Consider the following 12,653-nt stretch of genomic DNA (forward strand, 5'->3'; position numbering starts at 1 on the left):
AAACAAGCAGAGCTTAGGTCTGAAGCGGAGCGCTTGTTAATCGATTCCGAACAGAGCAGCAAGAATTTGCTTTGATAGGAAAACCATTCAGGCCAAGGCCGCTCCATGTCTCAGTGGAGAACATTGAGGAGCATTGTGATGCAGGCTGAGGTGAGGCGATCTGATGTGTTTGGTTTGCAGTGCGTGTTCAGAAAGGTATCAAGTGCTGTTTCAGATGTTTCTCTGTCAACCGATACACTTTCGTGGAGGGCGGATTAATAGGAGACGCTTTCAATAGGAAACACTTTTCCAACTTTCAAAATAAACCATCACGCTTCACAAAACTTCACAGCTACAAAAGAGCCAGTCCAGAATACAGCAGAGGTCACGTACTGGCTGTATCCTTCTGTAATTCACTGCAGTCACTTTGTCCATAAAAAGCAAAGAGAAAATTTTACTGGCGGCTGAAACAATCATCACAGAGATATGGAAATGCGTATGTCTGAAAGGATGCCAAACTGGCCCACCATCATTTTGCACTGCTCAGATGGTGATTAGCTACATTTGATCTTCTTACATGACTGTCCATAGTGGTTCTTCTGCTCCAGTAATACTTTTCCAGTTCTTGCTGAACTGAGCTCTGTCTTTGATCTTCATGTTTCATGAAACCAGGTGAGGTTGTACAGTAGTTCAGTTAAAGCAGCAGGGCAGGTTAAATAACCTTCTTTGTGAAGTGTTTTGTAGTTTTACTGCATCTCGCTGTCAGAGCAAAACCTCGTACCTCCAAAATGGTAACCTGACGGGAGAACAAAAAAAACATACTTTACTTTTGATGCAACTTATGGTCACCAGATATTTTTCCAAGTAATTTTGGGCCACTTACTTTCACTCTGTCACTCCATTCATCATGAATTTTACACACAGTATGAAGGGCAACAGGCATTTTCAATGTATATTAAAAGCTGAGAAATGGAGATAGTTGGTCCAAAATATAGTTGCTAGGCTACTGACCAGTCCCAAGAACGAAAGAGCACTGTCCCTCAACTGGCCTCACTGCACTGGTTACCAGTAAAAAATACAGTTAAATTTAAGTTTCATTGTTCATTTTTGAGGCGGTTTGGTCTCAAGCTACAGTATATCTGCGACCTCTTCTGCTTCTATTACACCTCATGAGATCTGCGATCTTCCAACCGGTTACTCTTAGCCATTCCACACTCTCGGATGAGCTTCAGAGGTAACCAGGCCTTTTCTGTAGCTGCCCCTAGACTCTAGAACAGTTTTCCACCTTTCAGATAGGAATCCCTCACCATAGGTGTTTTTAGGCCAAATTTAAAATCCCTTTATTTACACAGTCAGTCAAGTCATTTCAAGGACTACATACTCAGTCATCTGTTCTGTGTTGGTTTGTTTCTGTCTTGGTGTCAGTAGTTTTTCTGCTTTGTTTTGTTGCTTTTCTATTTGATTTGTTTCACATGCATGCTATTTTCATCGTCTTGGACTAGTCAGAAATGCTTATTTTTTAGTTGATGTTATTGTGCCACACTTTGGCAGACGTTTGTTGTCTTTTAAATGTGATGTAGAAATAAAAATGGCAACATATCAATTCGCATCTAAATGCACGCCAACATGCATCGCCTCTATGGAGAAACCAGCAATACGCTACTTCGGGGGATCATTGTTTCACTTTCTTACCTTACTTTGTGTCTGTATAGATCTCCAGGCATCAATAACCATCAAACAAAATGTATTTTGCTGCCACAGTTTGTGCCAACAACACAATCCGATTGGCTGAGATGTGTTGTAACCGTGATGTTATCACAAATATTGAGAAAACAGCACAAAAGCACAATCAAAGCTGTGAGCACCACAGAAAATGAAACAATTAAACAACTTCTATGACATAAATTTGGTCAGCAGCCCATTTGGTCAGATATTAAAGAAGAGCAGGGTGACATAAAATTCCAAGGCAAGCTTTTCAGACAGCAGCTTTGACAGAACAACTAAACAAACTGGAATTGGCAGGAAAGGAACCGAATTCAGAACAAGATGGGCTGTAAAATGCTTTACAGACTGACTGGAACTAAATCACTTTCAGGTTAATTTGGCGAGTGATGACGTATTGAAAAAAAGCTGAGCTGGACCTGAGATCATCAGCATTTTATGACTCCCTGACAACATAGAAAAGATTAGATTTATATTGGATACTCGGTGGAGATTCAGCTTTCTCTACTCTATTTTTCATGGCGCAAACGTCCGTGAATGATCAAACCCTTATCGCTCCTGAGAAGACACGAGAGAACAAATTACAACCAAAAATTATGTCCACGGCTGAATCGTGCTGAGCGCAGAAACGCAGATCACTGTCGCAAAGACGTCCAGGGACCGTCAAAACAGTGCATGACATACATCCCATGTATCTAGCGAAAAGAAGGCGAGTTGTTTATGTTTAACATTGCTACTGTCTTCCTTATGACATGATTAACTTTGCATTGCAATAAATTTTAGCTCTTAAACTAAGTCTAGTTTCCTCGAACCTGGATTTCACCCCACTTTGCTCATTTTCAAGGCTTTCTTTTTTAGCACCACGTGCTAACAGTGAACTCGGGACGCTAATAAATCACAGGCTGGTTTATCCTCTGTGGAATGTTGATTAACCCACACAAAAAGTGAGGAAAAGTACAAGTCTGATATGCAGGCTTCTAGCAAAAGACTCATACAGCTAGCGAGATCGTCCTCGCCTGAAACAATTTTAGCTTTAAGACTATATCTGGGTCGAACCTCACAATGAACTCGGGCTGCTAATAAATCAGAGAGCACATTATCCTCTGATAGTGGGCCCACTAGAAAGCCTCTAGCATGGCGAGACGCAGTACTGACCGGCATCTCTCCTCACTAGAAAGCTCATGTTCCTCTACTTTTACTTCTATGCTTCTATCTATGCTTCACTTTGGTGTGCAGTAGCCTGGCTAGCTGTAATACTGTCTACAGTGTGTGCTAGTCCAGTTTGGCTAGCTGCAACACAGACAGTTATCTGCCCATCAACACCCACTCGGTTCACAGACCCCCCCCATGAGGGCAGCAGACCTTCCCTAGCTTGGACTGCGACACGTCAGGGGGTCCCTTTGGCAGCCTTTCACCACAACATGAGAACAGCCACTAAAGCTGTCACCACTTCCTCTGTCTCACCATTGCATCCTGCTAGCGATCCCTCAAATGCTGTCTCTAATGCTGAGACTACAACACGCTACACCTGCAAATGACTTTGGCATGAAGACTCGCAACTTTGGCACTTTGCGATGAGCAATATCTCTTTTCGTTCAACGATTTTAAACGGACGTGGGTAGGGCAGGGGGTCAGACGTGATGGGACAGATGGGATTCCTTGGGTTTGTGTTTCTTGCCAGCCCCCAAACCCTGTTGCTATCATCCTCAAAGTAATTCTGCAAAATGGGAGTCTCCTCCTAACCTTGATACCTCATCATACATGTTAATTCCCTGTGCCATGCTGTGACCCCCTGCCTAAGACCACCTACATAGCTCGGAAAGGCATTGGGGGGGCGTGTGTGTGGGGGGGGGTGAACGTAAGCCATTTGCCTTGTACTTAGAGGGTGTTGGGTGAGGGAAGGGGTCTAACCTTCACCTGAGCAGGAAGCAAGAAGAGAAGGAAGGTTGCCTGTTGCCACGTAAGTAATTAAGGCAGATGAGCCCCACGCTAATAAAGGACACCAGGAGCTGGCACCTCAGGTTATCGCCCAGGACGTGACAAAAATACCAAACCATGGAATGCTACTGAGTGTCAAAGTCAATGGTCATAGCCTGAGAGGGTGGAGAAGTGTCAGAAGGACATGTGTCCTTGTCATGATTTACTGTGAGTAGTAAGTTAAGATCAATGCAAACTTGGCTTAAGATCAGTGCCAATTTGTTGAGTTCCCTAGACGTTTTGTAGATGATAGTTTTGGGGGATATGTTTGATGTGTGTTCCAGAAGATGTCTGCATTGTGTGTAAATTCCATGAGGAACGGACCAAAAACTCTGGTTCCATTGACTTACATTCAAAGTAAAGTAGGTTTTTCCTTCCCTGTAAAGTTCCCATTTTGTAGACACAAGGGTTTCTTCTGACAGTGGCAGTTTCCACATTGGAATGAATGGGATTCTGTTGGTCTCCAGCAGACCAGGTTTTCTTTTTCTCTTTCATACCTCCCCCCACCCCAAAAGAAATCATACATGAACTTCAAAACAAAACAGAAAATATATAAAGGCACAGATGAATCAAACAATACTAGCAATGCTAATAAGCATTGTGCCAAAATCCCTTCAAATCTGTATGCATTCACTAAAGCTATCCTGATTGACCATATTGATCCAAGATCTGAATATCATCTTGCAAATATAGGTTCAGGGTTTGTTTCAATCTCTTTCCAAGCTGTTTCCAAGTCCAGCTAAGAGAGTCTAGCATGAGCTAACATTTGCTTGTGATTGAACAAATCAGTTCAAAACAAATAAAAGATATGAATTGTTAGGCCTCTGCTGTCAGACTGTCCAGTGTCGGAAAGAGACACCACCGGAGCTATTCAAGGACAGAATGTAAAATATTAATCAGAACCTGTTGTCCATTGCCTTCTACTTGCAGTTTTTGCGGCCGTTGCTAAGGCAACCCAGTTGGTCAGCTGTGCAACATGTGTGAGAGTGTTTTTCCACAGAGTTAGGTAGGCAGTGGTGTGACTGTGTCTGTGTATGGGGGTGGGGGCTGGGGGGTAATTAGAAGTCATTCGCCAGCACTGGGACCAAATGGAGCAATTATCTGCCCTAGTGAGTAGATAATTCTGCCCATTCATCCATCACCATCACCACCTTCACCCACCCCCGCCTACAACCCTACTCTACAAGCCACACACACACTCACACACCGTGGACTTCCAAGCAACTGTTTACCTCCCTGCTCACCTGTGGCCTGCAGATCCACCACAAGCAGAAACTAAATTGTCAAACAGGCGCACATGGACCAGTTATGAGCAGCAGTGGCTGTAAATTAATGAGCGCTGTGTGCGTGTAGTGGGAGATACTGCCTATGATTAATGACATGCTAAGATAAGCACACCAAATGTGCCTCATTCCAGAACGTATTAAACCCTGTGAAGGGGTCAGGGACGGCTTATGGACTTTCTGAGACTGGACAGAAGACATTAGTAATGCTCACCATACTGTTTTTTTGTCAGTGCAATGCATAGATATGCATATATGAAAATAAAGGTGACAAAAAAGGCCTCTGTGGTGTAGTGCCATAGAAGAAGCACTGGCTCCTTATAAAACATCTGTGGAGAAGCATTTTGGTAAAATAGATATGAAAGTGTAAAGGACCTTGTTTCAAAGAAAAGGTTAAAACGGTTTTAGGAAGAAACTTTACATCGGTATAAAACTTTTAAACGATGTGAAGGTTCTTTAAGCCTTCGAAATGTTCTTCACAGTCACAAAATTCTTTGTATCTCCAAAATTTAAACATTACAGGAGATAAAAACTTTACTTTTAATGGAAGTCAATGGAACCAGAAAGTTATTTTGGGTCATATCTTTTGGTCCATTCATCATGACATTTACACACAATGTAAAGTGACAGGCACTTTCAGATTGTGCCAGAAACTGGAAACTAGATAGATAGATAGATAGATAGATAGATAGATAGATAGATAGATAGATAGATAGATAGATAGACATATTAGGGTCCGTATGACAGTGGATTAGAGACTAGAGTCCTAGCTCGAGTTTTGGATAGTACATCCAGGGCTGGAGTTTGGTCAAAAATTAATGGGACTCTATGGGTAGAGCAAAGAATAAAAATTGACACATAGAGGAGTGAAGTTGGGCAGTAGAGTTTGAGGTCCTGCCCACAGTGAGTACAGATAGTTTGGTGGCTGTACACTCTCATAAATAAAGGTATCAAACTGTCAGTGCACCTCTTGTCACTGAGGTGGGACCCTCAAGGGTACATCTCAGTACCTTTAGTCAGGGAACATGATTGTACCATCATCCACTAAAATGATATTTTCTAAGCTGTACTGACTCCACACACCCCGTCTCATCTCCAGGCTTTTATGTTATTGATCTGTTTTAAAACATTTGGACCTTAAAACCACTGGACCTTAAAACCACTGCTGTGCCTTTGGAGGAACATTTACATAGTTCGCACCTTGATGAACTAAAAATGTACCTGCACAGAACCTTTATTTCTAACAGTGTAGTGTCAGTGCAAAACGCACTGGATTCAAGGTCTGGATGTGAGCACATCTGCTTTAGGGAGTCAAAAGTGTTTTTTCTTTGGTGTTGCTTCATAGAAGCACCCTCATTTTTAAGTGTGTGGGTTCCAAACAAGGACGGTTACAGTTAAAGTCTGAGCTAAAGTCTAAAGGCATGTAGGGCACTTAGTATGATAGAACTCAGGTGCTTTTTTGTAGATGGCAAAAAGCCTCATTCCTCTAAGTGAGCTGTACAGAATCCTCAGTGACAGAAGCCTGCCTGCTGCATAGCATTCACCTCAGAGTTCATCATTCATTCACACACGCATGCATATCATTCAAGACCATCTGCCTCTGAACAAAAGCATGATGAGTACTGGAAGAAATCATGACAGAGGGCTGGACTAATGTTTTCTGCACTTAGAGACAGAGAGGAATCAATCTGCCCGGCGCATCAGAGCAGCTTCCATCAGCACCTAGCGGCGGCCAGGGGAGTTCAGCCCGCAGAAAGAAGAGCCATTCATTAAAGGGGTTGAACCTCCAGCAGGCAGAGCTCACAGAGGAGCTTCTTTCAGCAGCTGCCCGACGACTCCAAACCGTACACTGAGTCAGGATGAGAAACAGCTCTCAGATAGATAGAGGGATAGATAGAGACGTTAACGCTGGAGAATGAGGCGTGGTGGCTGGAGTTCAAAGGGAAACGTTTCTCCAGCCTCTGCCTCTTTGCCAGGTTTACTGGCTTCTCTGCTTTTTTTCTTGGTTTTGTGCCACATCTGGATCAACATGTTGAGGAACTGCGATCTTATCAAGAACAATAAAACAACATGTTTTTCATTTCGAGCACTTTTATGATTTTGTCAGTCAGATGTTGGATCGAATCACTGCAGGTCATGTGACCGACCACATGGGCAGCCATGACATTGCAGAAGAAAGATGCCTACATGTGTGATCAGGGTTCTGTGGGATGATTCTTCATTTCCTTTCATCACTGAATAGCTTAAATAAGTGAATCTGGCATGTTCTTGAATCATGAAAGTGGCCATGGCATACTGGACCTCTATGGCATCGTTTCAAATAATGAAACAGTCCATCTCTCACACTTCATCAGAATAATTTAGGACTTTGGTATTAATTTTAAGGCTTATTATCGATTACAACAATCCAGTGCAGCTTAGCATGAGTTTGAGTTTTGGTACTTTTCAGCAGTTCTTCCTCGTGATCTTAGAGAGTGGATTCCTTTTGAGTCTTGGTTCCTCCAGTGGTGCTTCCTCATGCTCTTAGAGAGCATTGCCTTTTGAGTCTTGGTTCCTCTAGTGGTTCTTCCTCATGATCTTAGAGAGTGTGTTCCTTTTGAGTCTTGGTTCCTCTAGTGGTTCTTCCTCATGCTCTTATAGACTGTATTCTTTTTGTGTCTTGGTTCCTCTAGTGGTTCTTCCTCATGCTCTTAGAGAGCATTGCCTTTTGAGTCTTGGTTCCTCAAGTGGTTCTTCAGTATGCTCTTAGAGAGTGTATTCCTTTTGAGTCTTGGTTCCTCCAGTGGTTCTTCCTCATGCTCTTAGAGAGCATTGCCTTTTGAGTCTTGGTTCCTCAAGTGGTTCTTCAGTATGCTGTTAGAGAGTGTATTCCTTTTGAGTCTTGGTTCCTGTAGTGGTTCTTCATCATGCTCTTAGAGAGTGTGTTCCGTTTGAGTCTTGGTTCCTCTAGCGGTTCTTCCTCATGCTCTTAGAGAGCATTGCCTTTTGAGTCTTGGTTCCTCTAGTGGTTCTTCAGTATGCTCTTAGAGAGTGTATTCCTTTTTAGTCTTGGTTCCTCTAGTGGTTCTTCATCATGCTCTTAGAGAGTGTATTCCTTTTTAGTCTTGGTTCCTCTAGTGGTTCTTCATCATGCTCTTAGAGAGTGTATTCCTTTTGAGTCTTGGTTTCTCTCAGTCCCTCTCAGTGGTGCTTCCTCATGCTCTTAGAGAGCATTGCCTTTCGAGTCTTGGTTCCTCTAGTGGTTCTTCATCATGCTCTTAGAGAGTGTATTCCTTTTGGGTCTTGGTTTCTCTCAGTCCCTCTCAGTGGTGCTTCCTCATGCTCTTAGAGAGCATTGCCTTTCGAGTCTTGGTTCCTCTAGTGGTTCTTCACCATGCTCTTAGAGAGTATATTCCTTTTGAGTCTTGGTTCCTCTAGTGGTTCTTCCTCGTGCTCTTAGAGAGTCTTTCCTTTTGAGTCTTGTTTCCTTTCAGTTCCCCTCAGTGTTCCTTCCTCATGCTCAAATAGAGTTTTTCCTTCTGAGTCTTGGTTCCACTCAGTTCCACTGAGATTCCTCTCAGTTTTAATTACACAGAGGCTCATTAAACTTTAAAAACACATACTGTATACAAAAAACTTTTACTTGAAAGTGCAATCAATTGAAAAGGATTCATCATTTTCCTTTTGTCTGTTTTCTTAGAAAATATATTTGCCATCATAAAATAATGAATGATTTTTTCTTGGGACAACAGGCTAATTTTCCTGAACAAATTTAATCATAACATATCTAAAAAATAATTTGATATTTTCAAAATATCAAATCAAAACATTTTTCTTAGATCATGCTTATGGAAGCTCTGAACAGATTTTATCCATGTGAGACTATCATCCCACCCCCTCCGCCCCTTTTTTTTAACCTTTTTTCAAAGCTACATTTTCTCATTATTCATCATAACATTATCTCAGAATAAATAAATCTTATCATAACATAACATGACATCTAAGATCTCAAGAAAATTAATAACTAAACACTGCAGGTTTCCATGACTGAGGAATTGAGCCTTGCAGTTTATGACGTTAAAGTCTGAAACATCTGCTTCACTGTAGGTTCTGACCCCACTGATGTCCACTTAAATTCAGACTGAAACTGCCCTCTTATGAGCCGACGGGCTGGTGTGCTGTGACTGATCTGGCCCTGATTAGGCCTGGCCTGTATTGGGGACAGGCTGCTGAGCAGACATGAGAAATCCAGGATGCTCACTGACTCAGTCTTCTTGCTACAGGAAAGCACAGCTTATGCAAACGCTTCCTAGCGGCCGAGAGAGCCAAAGCAAGCAGAGCTCAGCGTGATGCGACCTGAGGCTGTCTACAGCAGGGGCGCGTGTTCAGCGGGGCCAGTTTCATTACAGGTCATCAGATTTTATCACTGTTTATTATTTACAAGGGCCTCTGCTGAACTTCAGCTGAGTAATGCTTCCTTGGGACAGTGGGAGGAAACATTGCAGAACAGAAGGCCAACATTTCGGTTCTTTCCAGAGTCTATGACACTTCTAAAGGTGTTTATTAGGTCAATTTGAGCATTTTATGGAGAGCTATTCAATATACAGGCTGGTTGGGGTTTATTAGAGGGCCATGTGGTGTTGTGCACTTAAGTTTAATGTGCCCATGACCGACTGAGGTTACCGGTGATAGTCAGACATATAGATGTGATGACAATGCCTAGTTTAGGTAAACACTAATGAAGGTGAGAAGAAGCAAAAGTATTTATTGGGTAGATGGATGCTAAGCGGTGATCAAATCCGGTTTGTTTTCTGTTTTTCTTGCTACTCTTTGAGTAATGACATAGCACTGCAAATACTGTTATTGTTATAGTTAAAGAGACACTGAACAATTGGACCGTCATTACATTTGTTGTGGCCTGGCGACCTGGGATAGGCTCCAGCTGCCCCATGACCCAGAAGGATGAGCAGCTCAGAAAATGCGTGTGCATACCGTGACGTCCAAAGTCAGATTTCCAGGTTTAAAGCCTAGAAGGTGAAAGGAACTTTTGGAAAACTATACATGCTTTAAGTGGAGCTGCTGCTTTTGATTTGTATCACATTACAATTATAGTTCTTGCTTCGAAGCCAAATATACGTGTAACTGTATATCGGCAGTAACTGTTTTTGTTTCGCTGTAGTTTTTAACACTTTCAACGCTGATCCTCTCCCAGACTCCACCTCCCAGAATTCCCAGGAGATCATGTGACACCCATTCCCCTTCATCTTCCAGTCAGCGGTCATTCTCAAGATCATCTATCCCAGAAAACGAACCAGGCACACCTGAGCGTCATTAACACTCCTCTATAAAGACTGCTTGTTCTCATTTCCTCTCTGCAAGGTATTGGCACAGATTCTCCTGAGCATACTGAGCGTTCATATTGTTGTACTCTGTGTACGGGCTTGTATTTCTTTTAATACTTTTTCCCTTTTTGGCTCGTTTTTGTCAGGTTTATTTCTATATTTGATGCTAGGCTGTTTTGCAACTGTGAGTTTGTATTGCCCCATTTAAATTAAAGCCTCAATGCTTTGAATTTACCACATGTGTCTGGTTGATCTAGATCTTTAGTTTGTAAAGTACGAGTTGCCCTAATCCTTTCTTGGTTGAGTTTTGTAGCCTATAGCTTAGTGTTAAGGCTATCCATCAGGATTGGATGACGCCACAGGGATTACCAATTTTTAAATAATGCATTTGCACAATGTAGTAAGAGATCACTGATAAATGGAAGCTTGAAGGCAATATAAATTTGTGAGTTGTGTCAAATCAATGAGGCTTAGGGATGCAATGCCGCAGTGCAAAAACACAACAAATACCGGATGAACTTAATTCATTCTGGCTCTATGGTAGAATGTCTTTAGGAGAAGAATATTTAGCATGTCACTGTTGTCAGAACAAAACCTTGTTTTTCAGTTTATGACCTAATTTAAAAGTACCATTTGCCCTTTACTTTGTGTGTAAATTTCATGATGAATGAACTAAAAGAAAGGCCTCAAAGTGACTTGGGGAAAAAGTCTGGTTCCACTGACTTACATTAAATGTAAAGTAGGTTTTTTCCTCCTCCTGTAAAGTTACCATTTTGGAGATACAAGATTTTGTTCTGATTCCAGCAATTTGTTTGTATAAACGGTCTAAAATACACTTTTTGGAGTGATGCCATGGAAGAACTACCTTCCAACGTGTGGTTCTTCACATAATAAGAGATTAGGTGTGTGTCTCCACATAATGTACAGTTCTATACCACTGAAAGGTTCCAAGATCTGTACATCCAAGCCCAGAACCATTTAAGAATCTTTATGTTTAAAAATGCTGCAAACAAGATTTGATGATTGGCCTTTCAGAATTGGTGAATCAGACTTTCCAAATGGCTCTTCATCATTTCATCATATTAATCTGTATTGCAGATCTGATTCACTTGTAAGGGTCAAGTATCAATTCCCAATAATCAACAGCCAGAATGAAGCGGCATCATATCCTCCATGCTGTGTGCACCTATTGAGCTGTGTAAACTTCACGCCAAAAAAATATATGATGTTGATGACATATGTGCCCCCCCCCCCCCCCCCCCCCCCGCCCTAAGCACATATCTCTCACAGTCATACCAGTTTAGAGGGAGACAGAAAAAGAGAGATAGAGAGAGAGTGGAGGCATGCAAGAATGCTTACACTCCAGCAATGAGGCACCTCACTTTATGACTGTGATTCATCAATTCGAGTCGGGAGGTGGTAAGGTCCCCCCTATCCGGGTCTGATGAATGATACAGCAGGGCTGTGCTCGTGTGTGTGTGTGTGTGTGTGTGTGTGTGTGTGTGTGTGTGTGTGTGTCCGCTGGCTAAATTCAGCCATTACTCATGAGAAGGAGAATCTGCTCGGGGGTCACACGTGGGCTGCCAGACATCAGACAAGTGATCAGACTTAAACCCATTTTAATGGAAGAAACGTGATTAGTAAAGTTGGTCAGTGTGTGTGTGTCTGTGCACTCGAGTGAATGTGTGTGCACACTATGCAGAGTAATGTCGGATTAATTGACTCCATATGTGTGCTTGGCCCCCTTATGTAACCTCATAACGCACTGTTCTGAGTTTATATTTACTGCCACTGCCCTGCTCTCTACTGAGTCTTAAAGGGCGCATATCATGGAAAACTACATTTTGCACAATTTTTTAATCAAAGGGTTTGATGTAGATTGTAATAGGGGTTGCATGAATATCAACCACATGAAGCTGTAAAAAAAAAAAAAAAAAAGGAAAGAAAGCCAAAACAAGGGATGGTGTATAACATGGCTGTAAGTCTTAAATGGTTAATGCGATATAAATTATGGAGAAAAAAAATTCAATATTGTCTCACTGTCCGAATACTTATGAACCAGGCTGTAAATCCACCTATTTGGCCTACAGCAGTCCAACCTCACCTATTCAAACTGATTAAGATAGATAGATAGATAGATAGATAGATAGATAGATAGATAGATAGATAGATAGATTATTGATCCCGAAGGAAATTCCTAAGGACTGTTTCAGCCCAGACTGCTTTGTAAATGTAGTGAACAGCCAATCAGAACAGAGCTCATTTACATATATTTGTCTCACTGTACAGGGACAAAGACAGGCTGGAAAATGGTCATGTAAAAATGAATTATGACTGTTTTTGGTACATACAACCACATAGGTATTCTAAG

The sequence above is a fragment of the Pygocentrus nattereri genome, chromosome 2 (assembly GCF_015220715.1).
Source record: "Pygocentrus nattereri isolate fPygNat1 chromosome 2, fPygNat1.pri, whole genome shotgun sequence".
Classification (NCBI taxonomy): domain Eukaryota; kingdom Metazoa; phylum Chordata; class Actinopteri; order Characiformes; family Serrasalmidae; genus Pygocentrus; species Pygocentrus nattereri.